Source organism: Pteropus alecto, unplaced genomic scaffold (genome assembly GCF_000325575.1).
Source record: "Pteropus alecto unplaced genomic scaffold, ASM32557v1 scaffold22, whole genome shotgun sequence".
NCBI lineage: Eukaryota > Metazoa > Chordata > Mammalia > Chiroptera > Pteropodidae > Pteropus > Pteropus alecto.
Genome location: NW_006434839.1, coordinates 17814957 through 17836268, shown reverse-complemented (window position 1 = coordinate 17836268; position 21312 = coordinate 17814957).

Sequence of the window (21312 nt, the reverse complement as noted above, 5' to 3'; positions counted from 1 at the left end):
AAAGTGCTTGGTTATTTCTCCAAAGGTTTTTATCAAAAGATAAGTAAGCTCAAATTTCAACCTTCTTTATGAATGTGTTAAGTACATCTATTATACTTTTTTTTTTTTTTGCTGTAAAATCTCTTCGAATAGAAAGCAGCAAAAATTAAACCTGTGTTAAACATACCAAACTTCCTAGTATTTCTTAGGTGTATTGGCATTTCAAGGCAGACTCTTTCTCTTCAGAGTCAATGTAATGACCAATGATTGATGGTGGCAATGGTGATGAGGAAACATAAGGAGAGCTCATGTAAGCTCATTCAAGGAGTTTGTACAATCTTTTGTGTGTTAGTCTTTTAAGTTTTTATAGTGAATGAATGAAAGCATAAAACAGCCCTCCAATTTGAACTTATTTTTCCTTTCTGACCCATGAATTTGAAAGTTTTTTTCTTGTTTTGAAAGTTTAAAATTGGATTCTTTTCCAGATTAAATTTCCTCCATTCTATCAATTTCTTCATCAAAGTGTTTAAATAGCTTAAATAATCTTGAGAAGAAAATTTACAAATTAAATATAAGATTAAGAAGTATACTTCCTATGTTCTTTTGGGGGGCTGCTACAATTTTGCTGTGAATTTTCAAAATAGTGTGCAGCATGTTATATTATAAGGGGTATATATTATGAAAGAGGTATACAGCATTAAGTTCAATAATGTCCTGATGAGTAAATTGTGCACATATATAAAGAAAAATAAATATAGAGGCCTTTATAGAAAAATATTAAAAATTCAGTTAGGAATCACTGACTTGTCCAAACATGAAAATCTTAGAGTTGAAAGTGACCAGTAGAGGTCCCCAAGTTCAAATATTCTAACTCACTGCAAAAATCTTTTCCAAAAGCAAGGTGATGCCTGGAATGATACTTGATGAGGAACTTTGAGGAATGATGAGGAATTTGAAGCTATTTAAGAGCTAGTATCTTCTCCTGGTCAAACATCTTTACAACCCTCTTGTCTAAGTGTCCGTATCTTCATTTTATAGAATAAATAACCATAGCTGATGAAGGCAAAGTAAATGCTTATGAATTCACATGGAATGTAGTTGAGTTGGTGTTTAAACCTCAGTTCTTCTGAATTTAAGACCAAAGCTCCGTCTTCTTAATCACATTTTTATCATTCCCTTTTTTTATGCAAAAGTTTTGGAAGAAATTTTCAAAGATTCAGAAAATTTGAAAGAATTTGTCTATACCATCTACCTCCTAGATTCTTATGTTTTATACTTGCATTATCATATATCCATCCATCCATAATTCATTTTTTAATTGATGCCTTTCTAAGTAATTATATTAGTATACTTCCCCTAAATATTTCAGCATATTTATTGTTAACTAGAGTATAACATTTATTTATATTTTAAGATAACATTTATATACAATGAAATGCTCAAGTCTCAAATATACCAAGGGCTGAGTACCCAACAAATGCATATATCTGTGGATCTAAACATCTTTCAAGATATAGTACATTATTCAGGAAGATTTCCTCATGTCCCTTCCCAGTACATCCCTTCCTCCACCAAAATTGTTTTTACTCTTTCTGCCCTAGATTAGTTTTGCTTATTTTAGAACTTAATATAAATAAGTCACACAGTATTCACTCTTTTGGGTCAAACTTCTTTCTCTCAGCATATTGTTTTGAGATTCATCAAATTTATGCATATATTATTATGTTTTTTTCCTTGTTGAATAGTATTTCCTTATTGAATATACCACATTTTGTTTATCCATTTGCCTATTAATTGACATCTAAGTGGTTTCTAATTTTTCGTGTATCAAGAATAAACTGCTAACTTCCTGTTTCTGGTTTGTCATGTAAGGACCTTAGAAGTCGCTGTCCTAACAAGTAAATAGCAGAACAGACTGAAAAATCAACAACTCTTTTTGGGCCCTTTAGACAGGGGAGAATACAGGGCAAACCTCTGCTTCCAAAATGAGAGAAACAGTCAAATTCAGAGTCATTATTTAGCAGAGCAGAGATTCACAAGCAGAAACTGACACAGGAACTAGTCTCAGGGTAGGAAAACCTGAATTGCAATTGACAAATTGCAGTGTAGACAATTCCAGAGTTAAAAACTCCAAAGGGCTCCCACTGTAATGTGAGCCTTACCTCCCAGGGCTCGATCAGGTTCCCACAATAAATAGTGGAGAAAAATCCTCCAGTCCTTCTGGCAGAGGGAGGAGAAAAGGAACCATTTTGAAATATGCCAGAGGAATCTGTTAAGGAGGTCTGTCCACGGAGGAAACTAATTAACCTGAGCCAACCTGCTGGGATGTTATCAGAGCCTAACTGACCCAGGGAAAGGGAAAAAAACCTACCTACAGCCTACTCTAGCCCTTCTGTCTCACCTACAGGAAGAGAACAATACTAAAACAATTGTGAAGTTCACAGTCCAGAGGCACAGGCTCAGTAAAAGACCAAGACCCAGCCACCATGGATACTGTTGTAATAATTAAAAATAAATAAATTAATTAAAAATAAAAATAAAAGGAGAGAAGAAAAGACCAAGACCTAATCATAGACTGCTTCCCTTTCCCCAACACCTTACCACTACATTACAAAAGCCTATTTACAGCTGTTCCTTTTACCTGGTACATCCTGTCCAGTTATCAAGAAAAACTTACAAGGCATAGCAAACGGCAAGAAACACCACTGAAGAGATAGAGCAAGTATCAGAAAAACATGGCAGGGATGTCAGAATTATCAGACCAGAAATTTAAAATAGTTATGATTAATGTGCTAAGTGCTCTAATGGATAAAAAAGACAGCATGCAAGAATAAATGGGCAATGTAAGCAGAGAATTGGAAACCCTAGGAAAGAACCAAAAGTAAATGATAGACTTTTTTGTTATAAAGATAATTCCTTATAGTTGACAGAAGAAATGGATATCAAAAAAATAACATAGGCAATAGCCTTTTTAAAATTAGGCTACTTGAGAAATAATTTAATATAAAGAAGATAAGTGGAGTAATATAAAGTTATTATCAGCATTCATTTTCTGACTTTGAAAGCATATTTATTATTTTTCTAAAGTTTGTAATGTCAACATCTAGCACTTATTTTCAAATATCATATTCTAAAACTTTATTCCTTTGGCTACAATCATCATTTTCTACAGGAAAATTATAACCAAGTCAGGACCCCAAAATTAGAAAAAAAATCATCTTAAAAGTAGCCACCAGTTTTCTTGGAACTATGTAGCTTGTCATATATGAACAAATTGCTTTCTATTTTTTGTTAAGATGATATACTAGATAGTCTCAATCATTGCCAGTCACCTTCATATTTATTCTGTTTTATACACTACGATAGCAAAAAAAATCATTATGTAGAGCTGTGGCTGAAAAGATTAATTTTTTTTAGAATAAAGTTAAACATGTAGATTATGGAATCATAAAAAAAAGAACATTTTTGATTCAAGCACATGCAGTAGCTTTTAATGGCTAATATAATTCTAGGTAGAAATCTCAGTGGATTTACTTTAATAAACAGATGAATGAACTATATTTGTAAATAGTTGTATCCACTTTGGTTTAAGAAGTAAGTCTAAAAGTCCATAAAGTATATTTATGTTAAAAAGATTGAACTAGATTTAGACTTTTAGTGTTAAAAGTGACTTTGGAGATCACCTGTCAATTGGAGAAATTGATCAATTTGTTTAGCAAATCTATTCTTTATAGAGAGTGAAGTGATACATTTCAGTTCAGCTCCATTTGAGTGATCAAACATCCAAGGTTATGCTTCGTACTCAAGATTCAAATATAGCAAATGTCTGATTTTGCCAAGGCTTATGCATATATATTAATATTTTTTCCTGACATGAAAAATTTACTGTATCAATGAAGAAGAAATTAAACTTACAGTTAAATTATAATTTCAGAGTAGCAAAGTATTATTTTTAACCAATATAAAAATGTATGGTTCCTCTTGTGACATTTAAGTATCCTTATTTACAGTGAAAATAAAGCATTTTTACATAATTATAAAGATTTATATTATTTTACATCAGTATATGGTATATGGTGAATGAAGAAATATACAATAAATAATCAAACAACAAGTATTTACTGAGCTCTTTTGGTGTGCCCAGCATTTAATTAGGTGATGTGGTAGATACAAAAGGAATTTAAGATATCATTTATTTTCTAATGAGTTTAAAATTTAGTGAATAGAAATAATATAAACAAAAATGATTGAATTTTGAAATATGCACATGGGAAATAACAATAAATCCAGATGAAACAGGCTGAGTAAGAGAAGTGAGTAAAAGATACAGAGCTGTAAGTCTGCAGGTAGAATGCTAAAGAGTTTAGAAAAAAAGAAAAAGATATGAACTTAAATCAGTCATATTGTTTCTATCTGAATATTATATGATTATTATTATGTGATTATGAGCACTTGTTTTTCAATTGGAATGACTTCTGATAATTAATTTAAGCATAATTGCAATTGTCTAAATTATTTAGTGGGTACACAGGGCAGTGCATTTTTGGGGGGGGTTTATTACTATGTGGAGGATGTGTGGCTAATGGATTTCTGTGAGTAGAGTCAAAGTTAATTTCTTGTCAGCTTCTAGTATCTTCCTCTTTTTTAAAAAAATTATGATAGTAGTGTTGATTGTGTTTGGCATAGAGTTATATTAGTTTTAACACATGCATAGATTTTTTTAACTACCATCTCACCTTAATATAGAACAATTGCAATATATCAGATAATTCCCTGTTGTCAACTCATTTAATCATATTCTTTCTCCTGTCCTTAACACCTGACAACCACTGACTTTCTCTGTTCTAATATTTTTTTCCAGAAAGTCATATGAATGAAATCATATGGTATGTAATCTTTTGAGACTTACTACTTTCACTCAAAAAAAATGTCTTTAACGTTCAAGTTGTTGTATATAGCAGTAGTTCATTCATTTTTATTGATAAATAGAATTCTTTTGATTGGATGTACCACCATTTATTAACCCATTCATTGAAGTATATTTGGGTAATTTCCAATTTGGGGCAATTGTAAAAAATAAGTGCTGATGTAAACATTCATGTACATGTTGAAATAAAAAAGGTTTGCTCTGAAAAGAACAGTTAAGATGATGAAAAGATAGGCCATGGAGTAAGAGAAAATAACTCAAAAATAAGTATATTTGAAAATAACATTGCATTCAGAATATAGAAATTTGAGGGGTTCCAGTCAAGATGGCTAAGTAGGTAAATGCTGTGCTTGCTTTCTCCCATGATGACATTCAAATTACAACTACATTACAGAACAATCAACTCGAAGAATCATCTGAATACTAGGTGAACAGAACTTCCAAACTAAGGATATAAAGAAGAGGCCACATGGAAACTGGAAAAAGGGCAGAGATGTGAAATGAGCTGGCAGCAAACCCATATGTGGTGGTTGAAAATAACATTACATTCAGAATATAGAAATTTTGAATTAACACCTATTCTTCTTACACTATTCCAAAAAATTCAAGATGAGAGAAGGCTCCAAAGCTCATTTTACAAGGCCACCATTACTCTGATTCCAAAACCAAAGACAATAAAAAAAAAGAAAATTATAGGTTGATATTCCTGATGAACACAGATGTAAAAATCCTCAACAAAATATTAACAAACCAAATTCAGTAATACATTACTGGTACTCAAGCTTGGTTCAGTATCCACAAGTCAATTAATGTTATACATCACATTAACAAATTGAAAAACAAAAGTCATATGATTATATCAATAGATGCAGAAAAAGCATTTGAAAAAATCCAGCATCAATTTATGATAAAAACTCTCAGCAAGTGATATCAGAAGCATGGTTTTGTGGGGTCTTCCCTTGATCTCTCCCCTTGAAATTACAACAAATTGAAATTACAACAATCCAACAGAAAACACCCAGCCTAGCATACAAACACATCTGAGAGATCTGCACATCAGCATCTGAAGGTGGGTGAATCAGGTGAGCAAGAGAGGAAGCAGAGACTGGTGCTGAGGACATAGCCCAGAACTCCCTGCGGGATGCAAGGAGAAGGGGGAAATTAGGTGCAGTTTGCACTCTCTATAACCCCAAGCATTTCTGTCTGAGTGATAAGCATGTACTATGAGGCAGAGCCCAGTGGTCAGGGCAAAGACCAGGGCAGAGACAGAATACAGAGGATTGACAGCTCTGTTTTAGCAACTGCCATTGTAAGGCAGAAATTTGAATTATGAAGGCTGGCTGCCTCCCCCAAACATCCCAAAGCTTGCTTCCCTGTACCCTCCTAGAACTAGCAGTGGGCCCAGGAGAAACTGCAGCGGGCCCAGGAGAAAGTGCAGCAGCAAATACCCCAGAAACTAAGGAGAGACACACTGCAGCTGATCCCAGTGACAGGGATAAAGATATAAAGGCAAAGCAGTTGAAGCTTGGTAGGCAGCATTACTGGAAGAAAATAGCCACAGACCACTTGCAGCCTCTCCCAACACACCCCATCCCCACCCATCGAGGCAGATTTGGGAGGAGACAACATTACACTGCATATGGCTGCTGGAACAGTATCAGGGCTTCAGAGACTCTTTAGAAGCTTATATCTCTATTGCCTGTCACATAGTTCCATGGGGGTGGAGCCCTGGGACCTAGGCGACCTGGTCACAGAGAAAACACACACCTCCCCAGGAATAAAGGGCTTTTTTTTTTTTTTTTTTTTTCCATAAAGCAGAGATCTGGGAGGTCCAGACAGTGCAGAAGGCTTGTGCTCCATGTACTGGAAAACAAAAGAAAAATTTCTTCTTATCAACTTGTTAGAGATCACTCTAAATAATAGCAAAATTAAAAAAAAGTACATTCCCATAAATGCCTAGATGAAGAAATAATTCATCAAATACCATGAACAATCAAGGTGACAAGGCAGCTCAAAAAGAAAATGAAAAATCTCCAGAAAATAAACTTAAAGATATAGTAATATGCAATTTGAATGTCAGAGAATTCAAGATTACAATTCTGTAAATTCTCAATGAGATGCAAGAAAATTCTGATTGGCAGTTCAATTAACTCAGAAACAAAATCAGTGAACAACAGGAATACTTTACCAAAAAGATTTAAACTCTAAAGAAGAACCAAGTAGAACTTCTGGAGATGAAGAACTCAAGAGAAAAGATGAAAAATAAAATAGCAAGCTTAGGAAACAGCTGATAGATGGAGGAAAAGATTAATGATATTGAAGACAGAAATCTGTAAATGATGCAGATGGAAGAAGAGAGACGCTTGAGAGTGAAAAAAATTAAAGAACTCTAAAAGAACTATCTGACAATATCAGAAAAAGTAATACAAGAATTATGGGTATACCAGAAGAAGAGAAGGGGAATGGAACAAAGAGTCCATTTAAACAAACAATCAACGAGAATTTCCTAAACCTATCGAAAGAACTGGATCCTTGAATCCAAGAAGCAAACAGAACACCTAATTATCTCAGTCTAAAAAGGCTGTCTCCAAGACACATTATATTAAAACTATAAAAAATTAATGATAAAGAAAGAATTCTCAAGGCAGCCAAGGAAAAGAAGACAGTACCCTATAAAAGAAACCCATTAGATTATCATTGGACTTTTCAGAAGAAACTTTACAAGCTAGGAAGGAGTGGAATAAAGTATTCAAACTACTGAAAGAGAAATTATCAACCAAGAGTAATATACTCAGCAAAGTTCTCCTCTAGATGTGAAGGAGATATACAGAGGCTGAGAGAATTTTCTACCACAAGGCCTTCATTACGGGAAATGTTGAAGGGGGTCATTCTGCCTGAAACAAAAGGACAAAAATATACACATAACTATGAGTAAGATGCAAACAGACAGACAGAAACAGGAAATTGCAACCTTTATTAAGAATAGGGTATTATAAACTTAAATATTATATAATGGTTAAAGGTCAAAAAACATTCTAAAAAGAGAAGGAGACAATAGCTACTGCAACTCAGAAATGAACTCACAGTATAAATAGGGATAATTTGAGACAACAAAAACAGAAAAGAGAAGAGAGTAAATATCTGAATCTGCAAAGGGAAATGGAGATAAGATGCATGCAGAAGAAAAAGAACTACTGTATATATGAAACTTTCTTTTACATAAACTTAATGGTAACCACACACACACAAAAATCCAGAACTGAGACACATAACATAAAACCAGAGAGAACTGTGGGAAAAATCATAGAATACCACCAAACTAATATAACAGATAGAAACACAAAGAAACAATGGAGACACCAAGCTACCAGAAAACAAATGACAAAATGGCTATAGGAAAACCATATATTAATAATTACCCTAAATATAAATGGACTGAATTCATCATTTAAAAGGCACAGAGTAGCAGAATAAATCGAAAAACAAAACCCAACCATTTACTGCCTTCAAGAGACACTTCTCAGTAGCAAGGACAAATATAGACTCAAAGTGAAAGGTTGGAAAATGATACTCCAAGCAAATGGCATCCAGAGAAAAGCAGATGTAGCTGTACTTATATCTGACGAAACAGACTTCAAGATAAAAAAGGTAACAAAAGACAAAGATGGACACTTCATAATGACAAAGGGGACAATAAATCAGGAAGACGTACACATCAATACATGTGCTTCCAATCAAGGAGCACCAAAATATATAAAGCAATAACTAACAGAACTAACTAAAGGGAGAAACTGATAAAAACACAATTATAGTAGTAAACCTAAATACTCCACTGTCAGATATGGACAGATCATCCAAGTATAAAATCAATAAGAAAATAACATCCTTAAATGACACATTAGACTCATTGGACATAATTGATATTTACACAGCCTTTCATCCCCAAACACCAGATTATTCATTTTTCTCTAGTGCACATGGAACATTCTCAATGATAGACCATATGTTGAGACACAAAACTATCCTAAACAAATACAAGATCATTGAATCATACCAAGCATATTTTCTGACCACAATTCTTTGAAACTGGAGGTCAACTTCAAAAAGAAAGTGGGAATAATCACAAATATATGGGAATTAAACAACAGGCTGTTAAAGATAGATTGGGTCAAATAAGAAATAAAAGGCAAGATTAAAAGATACATAGAAACAAATGAAGATGAAAATACAAAATATCAAAACTTTTGGGATGCAGCAAAAGCAGTAATAAGAGGAGAGTTCATACATTACAGGCCTATCACAAAAACAAAAACAAAAACAAAAACGAAAACAAGAAAAGTCCCAAATAAACACTCTAACATTACATCTTAAAAAGTGAGAAAAGAAGAACAAATAAAACCTAAAATCAGTAGAAGGAAGGAAATAATAAAAACTAGAGCACAGTTAAATGAAATCGAGAGCAAAAAGGCAATAGAGAAAATCACTGCAACAAAGAGCTAATTCTTTGAGAAGGTTAATAAAATTGACAAATCCTGAATAGACTCACTAAGGAAAAAAGAGAAAGGACACAAATAAACAAAATCAGAAATGAAAGAGTAGAATTCATGAAAGATATTAATGAAATACAAAGGATCATGCAAGAATACAATGAAAGATTATATGCCACCATATTCAATAACCTAGAAGAAATGGACATGTTCATAGAAATTACAACTTTCTTAGACTGAATCACAAAGAACTGGAAAGATTGATCAACAGTAAGGAAATTGAAATAATCATCAAAAACCTCCCCAAAAGTTAAAGTCCAGGACCAGATGGCTTTATTAGTGAATTCTACCAAACATTCAATAAAGATTTAATACTTGTTCTTAAACTGTTCCAAAAAATTGTAGAAAAGGCAATGCTTTCTAATTTATTTTATGAGGCCAAAATTACTCTGATATCAAAATCTGGTAAAGATAACATAAAAAAGAAAATATACATCAATATGATGAATACAAATGCAAAAATCCTAAACAAAATACAACAATACATTAAAAAGATTATAGATTATTATCAAATGGGGTTCATTCCATGGGCACAAGAATGGTTCAACATATGCAAATCAATTAATGTGATACACTACATAAACTAAATAAAGGATAAAAACCATATGATCATATCAATAGATGCAGAAAAAGCATTTGACAAGATATAGCATCCATTTATGATTAAAACACTTAATAGAATAGGCATAGAAAGAAAGTACCTCAACATAATTAAGGCCATGTATGACAAACCCACAGCTAACACTCAACGAGAAAAGCTAAATGTGTTTTTCTTAACATCAGGAATAAGACAAAGATGTCCACTTTTACCACTTTTATTTAATACAGTATTGGAAGTTCTAGTCACAGCAATCAGATAAGAAAGAGAACTAAAAGTCACCCAAAATGGAAAGGAAGAAATATAACTTATTATTTGTGGATAACATGATATTATATATAGAAAACCCTAAAGATTCCATCAAAAACTATTAAAACTGATAAATGAATTCAGTAAAGTAGCAGGATATAAACTTAATATTTAGAAATCAGTTGCATTTTTATACACCAATAATGAACTTTCACGAAGGTAAATTAAGAAAACAATCCCATTTATGATTGTATCAAAAAAAAAAACAAAACTAAGAATAAATTTAACCAAAGAGGTAAAAGACCTGTACTTGGAAAATTATGTTATTGAAGAAAGAAATTGAAGAAGAGACAAATAAATGGAAGCATATACTGTGTTCATGTATAGAAAGAATTAACATAGTTAAAATGTCCAACTATCCAAAAAAAAATATGTAGATTCAATGCAATCTCTATCAAAATACAATAGCATTTTTTGCAGAACTAGAATGAATATTTCAAAAATACATGGAACCATAAAAGATCCTGAATAGCCATGGCAATCTTGAGAAAAAACAAAATTGGAGGTATCGCACTATCTGATATCAAACTATTCTACAAGGCTATATAGTAATCAAAATAACATAGTATTGATATATAAACAGACACAAAAATCAATGAAACGGAATTGAGAGCTCAGAAATAAATCCATGCCTATATGCTCATTTAATCGATGACAAAGGAGGCAAGAATATATAATGGGTAAAGACAGTCTTCAGTAAATGGTGTTGGGAAAACTGGATAGATATATACAAAAAAAGAAAAGAAAGAAACTGATTCACCTTCTTACACCATATACAGTCAAAATTGGTTAAAGACTTAAATGTGACACCCAAAACCATAAAATCCTAGAAGAAAACATAGGCAGCAAACTCTCTGACAGTGCTCTTAGTAATATTTTTTTCTAATATATCTTTCTGGGCAAGAGAAACAAAAGAAAAAAATAAATGGACTACATCAAGCTAAAAAATTTTTACACAACAAAAGAAATCATCAACTAAATGAAAAGAATGGGAGAAGATATTTGCCAATGATATATCTGATAAGGCATTAATATCTAGAATTTATAAAAAAAACATATTCTACTCAACACCAAAAAGATAAACAATCTGATTAAAAATAGACAGAAGATCTGAATGAGCATTTCTCCAAAGAGCACATACTGATGGCCAATAGACCTATGAAAAGATGTTCAACATCACTAATCATCAGAGAAATGCAAATTAAACTCACATGAGATGTCACCTCACACCTGTCAGAATGGCTAGCATCAATAAATCAAAAAACAACAAGTGTTGGTGAGGATGTAGACGAAAGGGAACCCTCATGCTCTGTTAGTGAGATTGCAAATTGGTGCAGCCACTATGGAAAACAGTTTGAAGTTCTTCAAAAAAATTAAAAATAGAACTAGTTTATGACCCAGCAATTCTGCTTCTGGGTATTTATATGAAGAAAACCAAAACACTAATTGAAAAAGATATATGCACCCCTGTGTTCACTGTAGCGCTGTTTACCATAGCCAAGATATGGAAGCAAACTAAGTGCCCATCAAAAAATGATTAGATAAAGAAGTAGTGGTACATATATACAATGGAATATTATTCAGCCATAAAAAGAATGAAATATTACCATTTGCAAGAACATGGATGGACCTAGAGGGTGTTATGCTAAGGGAAATAAGTCAGACAGAGAAAGACAAATACCATATGATCTCACTTACATGTGGAATGTAAAGAACAAAATAAGTGAACGAACAAAACAAAAACATACTCATAGATATAGAAAATTGATGATTGCCAGATGGGAGGGGGTTACGGGCCTAGGTGAAAAAGATAAAGGAATTAAGAAAGGCAAATTAGTAGTTACAAAATAGTCATGGGGATATGAAGTATAGCATAGAAATATAATCAATAATACTGTAATAGCTATGTATAGTGTCAGGTATGTACTAGGCTAATCATGGGAATTACTTTGTAAATTATATAAATGTTTAACCATTCTGCTGTACACCTGAAACTAATATAAAATAACACTGAATGTCAACTTTATTTGGAAAAAAAAAAGAATAGAGAGTTGATTCTTGAAATATATCAGAAAGCGTTTGCCCTGAAACAATGAAGATAATGTTAAGGAAATTGAATGGTAATGTTAAACCAACCAGGATTACATTTTGTTCTGAAATGAAACAATAGTAGGTACATTATAATATAGCTATAACAGTAATGTAAAATAATATAAAAACTGGAAAGATGCCTAAATGCAGGAAGTCTAATTTTGGTAGATGTTTATCTATGAAAAAATGAAAAAGGAATAAGATACTTAATGCAAAACTTTAACAGGGAAGAAAGAGGTCATTCCATTTTTAGGGCTGCTGCACATAATTAAAATACTAGAGCATGTGAGCATGAGCCCTGGCATTTGGAGAGCTTTAGATGTGGGAAGCCAGGTTACAGAAGTGATCAACCAAGATGCCATTATTCACAAAATATGTCGGAAGGAAGGACATGTGATTTCCTGGTTGCCTTAAGACTGAACATGTTAATGGAGGCCAGAGAACGAAATGGAAATTTGAGCAGAATTAAATCATAATTTACCTGGAGCTTATAAGGGCAGGTAATGATAAAGGCTTTAGGAAACAAGCATAAAAGGATCTGTAGTGAGAACAGTGAATGAGAAGGCATTTATGAAAGAAGTGGAAAGAAGGACAACTAGGTGGTGAAAGAGAAAAATGCCCAAGTGGTAGTTTGTGGCTGTGGGTTTTTCAGAGGTAGCAGTCTCGTTTCTGAGTGCTTTCCTTAGGACAAAGATATATACTTCAAGGATAGCAGCAGCATAGAGAAATAAAGAAACTTACATTATTTTCAGAAGAAATTGGTTATTACATTCCTTTTCCAGAGATTTTCTGAAATTAAACTGTATTCAGTCCCTGCCTTTTTTAACTCTCATATACTCCTGTAAACCACAGTGTGAATCGGAGACTTCTAAAGAGAACAGCATTTCCCCCTTACGGACCTGTTTTATAATTAGTGATATCAAATGACTCATGTAAGACAAACAATATGTAGTTAAAACAACAAAATAATGGGTGATAAACAGTAAAATTTAATAAAAATTTATTATATGCAGTTATGGAACTAAGTGCTTTGTATACTTCAGTTATCATTAAAAATAGTAAAAAGAAAAAAAAATCCCCCTACATGTTTGGTAAAAGAAGCAATAATCTGTAATCTTCTATACTTTAGGTTATAGATCACTTACCTGTTTTTTTTTGATATGAGTAGGAAAAAGTAAAAAGTTAATTTGTATTTACTTATCTGTATCTATCGATACTCATATGTATATATATATATGCAAACAGGAAAAAATTTTGAATAAAGGGCTTTTAGAAACATGAGGACTGGTGGGAAAAACATTAGCAGTTTTGAAAGAGCATTTGAGTATTTGAGTCTAACTTTCACCTCTTGGACAAATTACGTAATCTTACAGAGACCTGATTTTCTCATCTGTAAAATGAGGGTGAAAATACCTACTTATTCCTTGTTCTGCGGGATTAAATGAAATAGCAGTGTAAAGAGCCAAGCAGAGTGTCTCACATGTAGCAGTTTCTTGAAGAACAGCTTATGGTGTTCTGCTTGCCTGGCTTACGGAGTACCACACTTGCTAAACAATTAGAGCACTGCCTCTTGACCTCAGAAACGAAATATTCTAATCTTATATTTCCATTTATTGAACCATGTTATAAATATTCTAAACCCGTAGTTTTAATTGGGGTCGTTGGCAGATGTGCTTCTTCAAACTACCCTTCTTCCACAAATTATAAAACACTCTTCTTCACAGGGAGTCCTCATTAAGGCCTCCCCCTCTTACCCCACTGAAAATCACTCATCTCAAGACACAGAAGTCTTGGAACTCGGAGGAGGATGTTAGAGTCCTGTGAAACTGCTATGGTTATTCATGCCTCTGAGGTTCTAGTTTCCTTGTTGAGTTCACCTAGAAAGCCTCACCCTTTCATATCTCCATATATTGTCTCATCTTCAGATCCCATATCAAGGACCTTTTCTCCATGAAGCATAACATTATTGCGTAAGGCATATCTTAGAATTTCTACCACATTTCTACTATATAGTCAGTACAACATAGTCCAGCATGTATGCACACCTGCATTATTCATTTGGGCAGTTGGATCTAATTGAAGTTTGCATAGACTTTAAAATTACCTGGGGCTCTTCTCAAGGGAAACTTATACAGGTCTCCAAATAGATAAAGCAATAGTGGTTCATTTAATTATTGTATAGTCAGGGAGCTGGATAAAATGAAAGGAGTTGTTTATTTAACAAAGTCTTTGAGAAAAATGCCTGAGCAGTTTTAGATGCCAAAGTTGAAGGCAGGTAGAGCAACCCAGCCCTATCTGTCTAAACTTGCATTGTCTTGACAGCCTCTCTGGTGTCTAATTATATATCTTCATTTCACTAATAGGTTACCATCCTGAAGTATATCCAGACTAGAACTGCATTTTACTCTCTCTGCTGCTGCCATCCTGTTCCAATTCCTTTCACCAATTAATTGGATGATAATAGCCTCTCGATAAGACTCCCTGCTTTCACTTCAGTTTATTCTCAACAGAAATCCAGAGAGATTTTTTTTTTTCAAGGAAAGCATATCCTCCCACTCCTCTGCTTGGATATCCTCTGAGTTCCTACCTCACTCCGAGTAAAAGCCTAGAAATTTTAAAATAAAAAAACTACTTTATTTTTATCCTTTCCTCTGTGTCATCTGTTCACTGAGGCACTGGCTAACCAAATAAGAGCATGACCTAGGTATATAAGGGAATTCAAGAAGAAAAAAAATTCAAAAATATTCTGCCATATAGTTTACACATGGAGTGCTATGGTACTATGTCTGCCACTGTGTTATGCTGAATAATAAGAGCTTAATAGGAGCTTAATTAGTAATGCTGGAAGCAGAAATCCTATACCAATTTCCAGAAAGGATTATAGAAAATCCTTAGTAGAACTATAGTCAATGGATGAAGGAAACTTATAGGAGATATAAAAAAATTAGTTTCTGCTCTTTTCCTCATTGCTTTAGAGTTCACAAAACTTTAACACTAGATGTATGTTATAATTTGGCAAGGAAATAAAGTATAAGTAGGACAGGGATATAGTTGGGGTTGGGGAAGGTCTTTAGCCCTATATTACAGTCCCCTATAAAAATGGTCATAGATTGAAATTATTGTATCCAGGCAGGAATTGCCATATGTGTTCAGGCTTGGATGATGTTAGTGTCACAGTGGAGCTGTTTCAAGGCTATAGGGTCATAAGAGGCATCTTGGGGAAACAAAGTAGTGGTTATAGTCAGCTATATGATAATGGTTTAAACTTGGAAGATATCTGAGTTATAATAGCATTCCACGTAGCAGATATTGAGATATAAGCCTATGGAGCTGATAGAAGTGAGTTAAGACACTAGTATACCAGCCAAATGGACTACTAGGGTTTAAGTAGGCCTCCAGGTTTTTTGCTTGCTTGTTAGTTTTGCTCTGCTTTACAAGTGAAACTGGATGGCAACCAAATCTGTGAAGGCAAAACTATCATAAGGAAGGAGGGAACAAAATTGGGGTTAAAGACGATGCTAGGATACTTGCCATAAGTTGAGTAATTTACATATAGCAGCTTATTTTAACTTTTTGATAATGTTATTCAGAGGTTTTCCCTAGGCTTACCAGGCTCAGGACAGGAAATACGTTTTAAGCTTCACAGAGGAAGTTCTGCTGGACCTAGGTGGGCAAGATTGTTTTAGGCCTTGGAGGGTCTTGAACCTACATGTTTTTGGTCTTATATACCCGCAGCTGGATGGAGCTAGAATGGCAGATTGGAAGTTTCCCAGAGTCAGTGCTCCACAGCTGTGACACAGACTCATTGCGTGTGCAGTATCTGTGCCTGCTCTTCATCACCCTGGGGACTTGGTGGGGGCAAAGGAAATCAATGCAAACATGAAGCTCATGCTGCTTGTTGTGCAATAAGCAATACACTGTTTAAATCCATTTGGACTAATTATTTCCTTGCCAGCCAAATCTATGGAAATGTGGCAAGCCAGCCTAGCAACAGCCCTTACACGGCTGCTCAGGGACCACTGGATTGCTTGCCAGGCCAGAAGAAAAAGTATAAAATATCACTAACTGTGCCCTTTGCTGCCTTTCCCAAGTCTGTCAGCATGATAAGAGTTCTATTCCAAATCTTGGGAAATTAAAACATATGAATGTTCCAGGAAGTGCTCCTTAAGAAGATATAAAGAAAGTATTAATTGTCTTCAGTTATCTATATTTGGACGACTTGGTTATCCAAGTTGATTAAATTTGGCAGATTTCTATGTGAATGTTTTCCTGTTCTTGGTTATCCTTTTCCTTCTTCCAATTCTGCCACATTACCAAACAAAATTGGTTTCTGTTATTTAAAAATATCCTTAAAGTAGATATTGATTTTCCAGAGCTTTACATATTTAGAAAAGAACATATGTTGATAAATTTTCTAATTGTGTAAACTTGTGATTTGCTATTTTATTAGGTGAAGGAACATGAGGACTGAGACTGCTATACAGGACTCATCTCTGAAAGAGACTACTTTGGAAATTGAAAAAAATATTGTCTTCAAAAATCATGATCTCTTATAGAAATAACTCATTTTGTGCTGAAGAGTTTAAAGGTCAGATTTACTTTTGAAGCATTGGAAAAGGTATGGAGCACAATTTACCAACTTTCCTAACAGAACTTTAATAAGGACAGAAAATGTTTCCCAATTAGTGCCCTTGGTAAAGATTTTAATAAGGATGAAATATAATGGATGTTACTATGTGGACAGAAATAATAAAATTAGTATTCAAACTCAAAGAAAAGTTCACTAAAAGTAAATTATAACAAGTATTTCAGTTCCTTATATTCAATTGCATGCTTCCTTGTGGATATTTTCTAGTTTTCAATAGAAAAATATGTGATAAATTTAAAAACAAGGCAAAGCACATGACGTAAGTACAACTTGTAAACAAATATAATTACATGCACATTGAATGAGAAGAAACTAGACCACTTAGAGGTTCGTTATAAAATAACATATGTTAAGAAAAATAGAAAGAAGGAAAATTATTATTCACGGTGAGTAGCTGTTAAAGTAATGAGAATATATGTTGAGAGTAACTTTCAGTTAAGTGTTAACAGTTTGTAGAGGCCTCTTGGTACCATTTGATAAGTAAGTGATATAATTCTACCCACAGCTAGTAAAAAATAGTAGTACCAAATTTCTTTAGGGAAGAAAGCAATCATCATTTTCAAATTTGAAGGAAGACTTCAGTTCATTTGGGTTAATGGTAATTTTGCTTCCTACTGCCTGTTTAATGTATTGGGGCCCCAAGGGAAAACTTGCTAGCTGGAAAGACCAGGATGATGACACAGCAAAGTCTGTATTGGATGCCTATCTCACAGCTCTCTTTATTCCACATTCCCTTTGGATTTCAGGCTCTTGGTCCCACTTGCCAATATCAAAAAATGTTTATATTTGGAACTTTTAGCTGGCTTCTTTTTAATTTGAACTCAGGGAAGCATCCAGCTTACTGTGTGCCTTTTTAGTGAATTGGAAATCTATATTACTTATTCCTCAAGAGAAAATCATTTTGTATTAATAATGAGAAAATGCCCCCTTCTCTTGCTAATATATTTATTTTATAAACACATGAATGTCCTAAAAGATTTCTGAGTAAATTCCTCCATTTAAATTTTACTCATGAAGATCTTTAGTAGCCTTCTTAGCCCCATTAGATAGGTTACTCTTAACAGCCACGACTTCTCTGAGGACTGATAGGAGTGGACTCAGAATTAACCAATCTAGATTTTTCCATGGAAAAAAGATTTTCTTTATAATGTTATGGAAATACAAACATAAATATCTATATATCTACTAACAACCCTGTGGCTACATACCTCATAAGTATTTACCATCTTGTTGCATGGGAGCTTTGTTAATTTAGAGCAGTTTAAAATTAAAATCACCCAACTTTTTTCCACCAGTTCTAAATGGCATAATTTCGGGAAACCTTATCTTTTTAAAAAAAGATAAAGTAGATATCTCTTGATATTAAGAATATTCTATTCCTGTATTTAAAATATACAGTCAATTCATCATCAAAAATTAAACCTGATTTATGTTATCATATATCCAATAAGAACTAATTATGGTAAGGATAATTAGTAAAGACAAAAGGGAAGGAGAAGGGCTAAGAAAGTATGTTTTGTTTTCCTAATTAAATTTCTGTTTTCTGTGACCTATAGATGTAACTCTACACTTAAGTCTTTGATTACTATGGATTTAGAGTTTTTATTTTTTGCTGATGGAATATAAAACATAGAGTTTTGAAAATAAATCTTCATGACTTTAAAAAAAGTGTTGGAGATAATAATAATCCTGTGATTTTTCTTAATAATATTTTCAATATGTAAAGTGCCATTGTAGCAACATTTAATTTATTCATTAGAGATTTTATCATCTTCTCATACCATATTGGCTCTTACTTCCCTAGATAATAATTTTTGTTTTATGAACATTTAAAATATAGTTGGAGCTCTGAGGGCTTAAAAAGTCAATAACCTTAGTTGGGAATATTATATCTGTGACTAGAGAATTCACATATTTTGGATACTTATTTGTTTTCACATAATTTGTTTAAATATATCATCACAATGGCTCCAAAGTAGGTATGTTACTGTTGGGGCAATCTAAAATCTGTTGTTGCCCCAGTAGCACTGAGGGGTCCTTGGTTCTTTTCATCAATGCAGTAAAGAATTACAGATCAGTGAGATTTAGAAAAAGTAAGATTTATTAAAGTACGTTTTAAGGGAGAGACAGGCTATGCCAAAGAGGGCTGTAGCTGTGTGGAAACAAAAGGTATGATTAAAGTACTCTCCAAGGGAGGGGTGAGCTACAGCGAAGATGGTGTAACAGCAGAATTGGGGAGTTCTTTATTTTATTGGAGCTGTGATGGGAGGTTACAAGGGTGGTGTTAAATGATTGGCACATAAGTTCATTTTGATTGACATTTGACTCTCATATAATACTGCCTACTGCACATATGGTTACCCAGAATTCAGTTTGCTATAATTAGATTCATGAACTTCCAGGCATAGGCATGATATTATAATGATGATATAATGAGACTAGGTCATGGAGAAGTTAGTGTAGGACTGATTGTGCATGTGCTTGTGGCAGGATTAAACTGGCTGCTGGTTTTTGGCTTTTTACTCCTTTGAACCTCACGATGTAGGGATAACTTATAATCATAAAATGGGGGTTCTAAGAAGGTCCTAAGAAGTTTTTGGGAGGGACCTTAATTCTTCTGTTCCTCTGTCACTCATCTCTACCTAACTACCTAACAGATATTGTTTTCATGCCTAACAGTGAATAAAACCTAGACTTAGACTTTATCAAGCTAAGTGACTTTACCAAGTTAAATAGTAAAGACTGGATTCAAGGTCACATATTCTGATTTCAAGTCCAATGCTTTCCATGGTTTCATAATATTCTATAATAAAGTGGAGGTTTGTGGTTGGTGGAAGCTATGTATTTTTAGAGGAAAGATGATTAAATCCTCCAGGGAGAAGAAGCTTCTGTCAATTATTTTTGAGAGAATAAAACCATGAGACAATTTTCTTCTACAATATAATGAATATTTTATAGGAGAAAATTTTCCAGGTTGTGGAGTGTGATTCAAAGCTGAATAGAGAAAAAACAAAACTCCTGAGAACAGGAGGCAGGAGGAATGCCAGATCTTCAGATGACATGGAGAGTTTCACTGTCTGAGAAGGTGAGAGGTTGAGCCATTGTAACCGAAAGTGTTACAAAATAAGTATCATTGTTTAAGTCATGATGGTCACCCTGACATAACTGAGAAGGGTGCTCCCAATCTTGCGAGATAATTACTAGGTGAAAATTAAGAGATTTTCACCTCATTTTCCCTAAAGCTGTACCAGAACCGGGTATAGAAATCTCAGTGAATTCAGGGGAAACATGTTTCTCTGTCAAATGAACTTTGTGACATCCCACAATATACAACAGCAGTTGAAAAAATAGATCATTGTAGATGTACGTACATATCTCTGAGCTTATGAAAAATAGATTTTTCTAGGACCATTGGGTGTTTTAAAAATCACACATATCAAGTTCTGATTCTCCAGTTCAGGAATTCTCTTCCTCTCAGGCATCAGCCACAGTTTGTCAGGCAGGATTCCACCTGAACTCTCTCTGCAGACAGAGCTTATGGCTCTAATGGACTTGTCAATTCACTGCTGGAAAGGAACTGAAAGGCTAGTGTTTGCAATCTTTTAAGTGGCTTTTAGGTCTATGCTAATAAATTTTGTATCCATAGTTCATAATATTTGGTTCAAACACATAATTCTCATTTTGTTAACAGTCTTGAGTCAGCATAAAATGCTATTTTCATCATTCTAGACCTTGAAAAAAAAAATAACCTCCTTATTTGAATCGAAGGTAGTTTCTCTTTAAAAATATTGTAAGAAAAACCTCATTGTTTGGAAGTACTAAAAAAACCCTAAACTTTTTGTGCTGATACTTAAAAAATGTACACAGAAGGATATAAAACAAACAAGAGAGTTCTATGTTTAAACTATTTCATATTTTAATTCTATGTTACTATATGAATAATTTTATTTGTTATAAATTATGCTATAGATAAATATCATGGAAAACATACAGGAAGGTAGCATGGTGCAGTGAAAAGTTCAGCACACTAGATTCAGATCATTCTAGACTCATTTCTGTTTTGTCTTAACTGTGGGGCTTTGACTGAGTTATTCAATCTCTGAGTTTCACATTTCTTATCTATGAATGGGGATTATAATATTTGCCTCCTACACATTGTTGACTGATTGATAGTCCACATATTTCCAAAAGTAATATATAGAAACCTCATGGC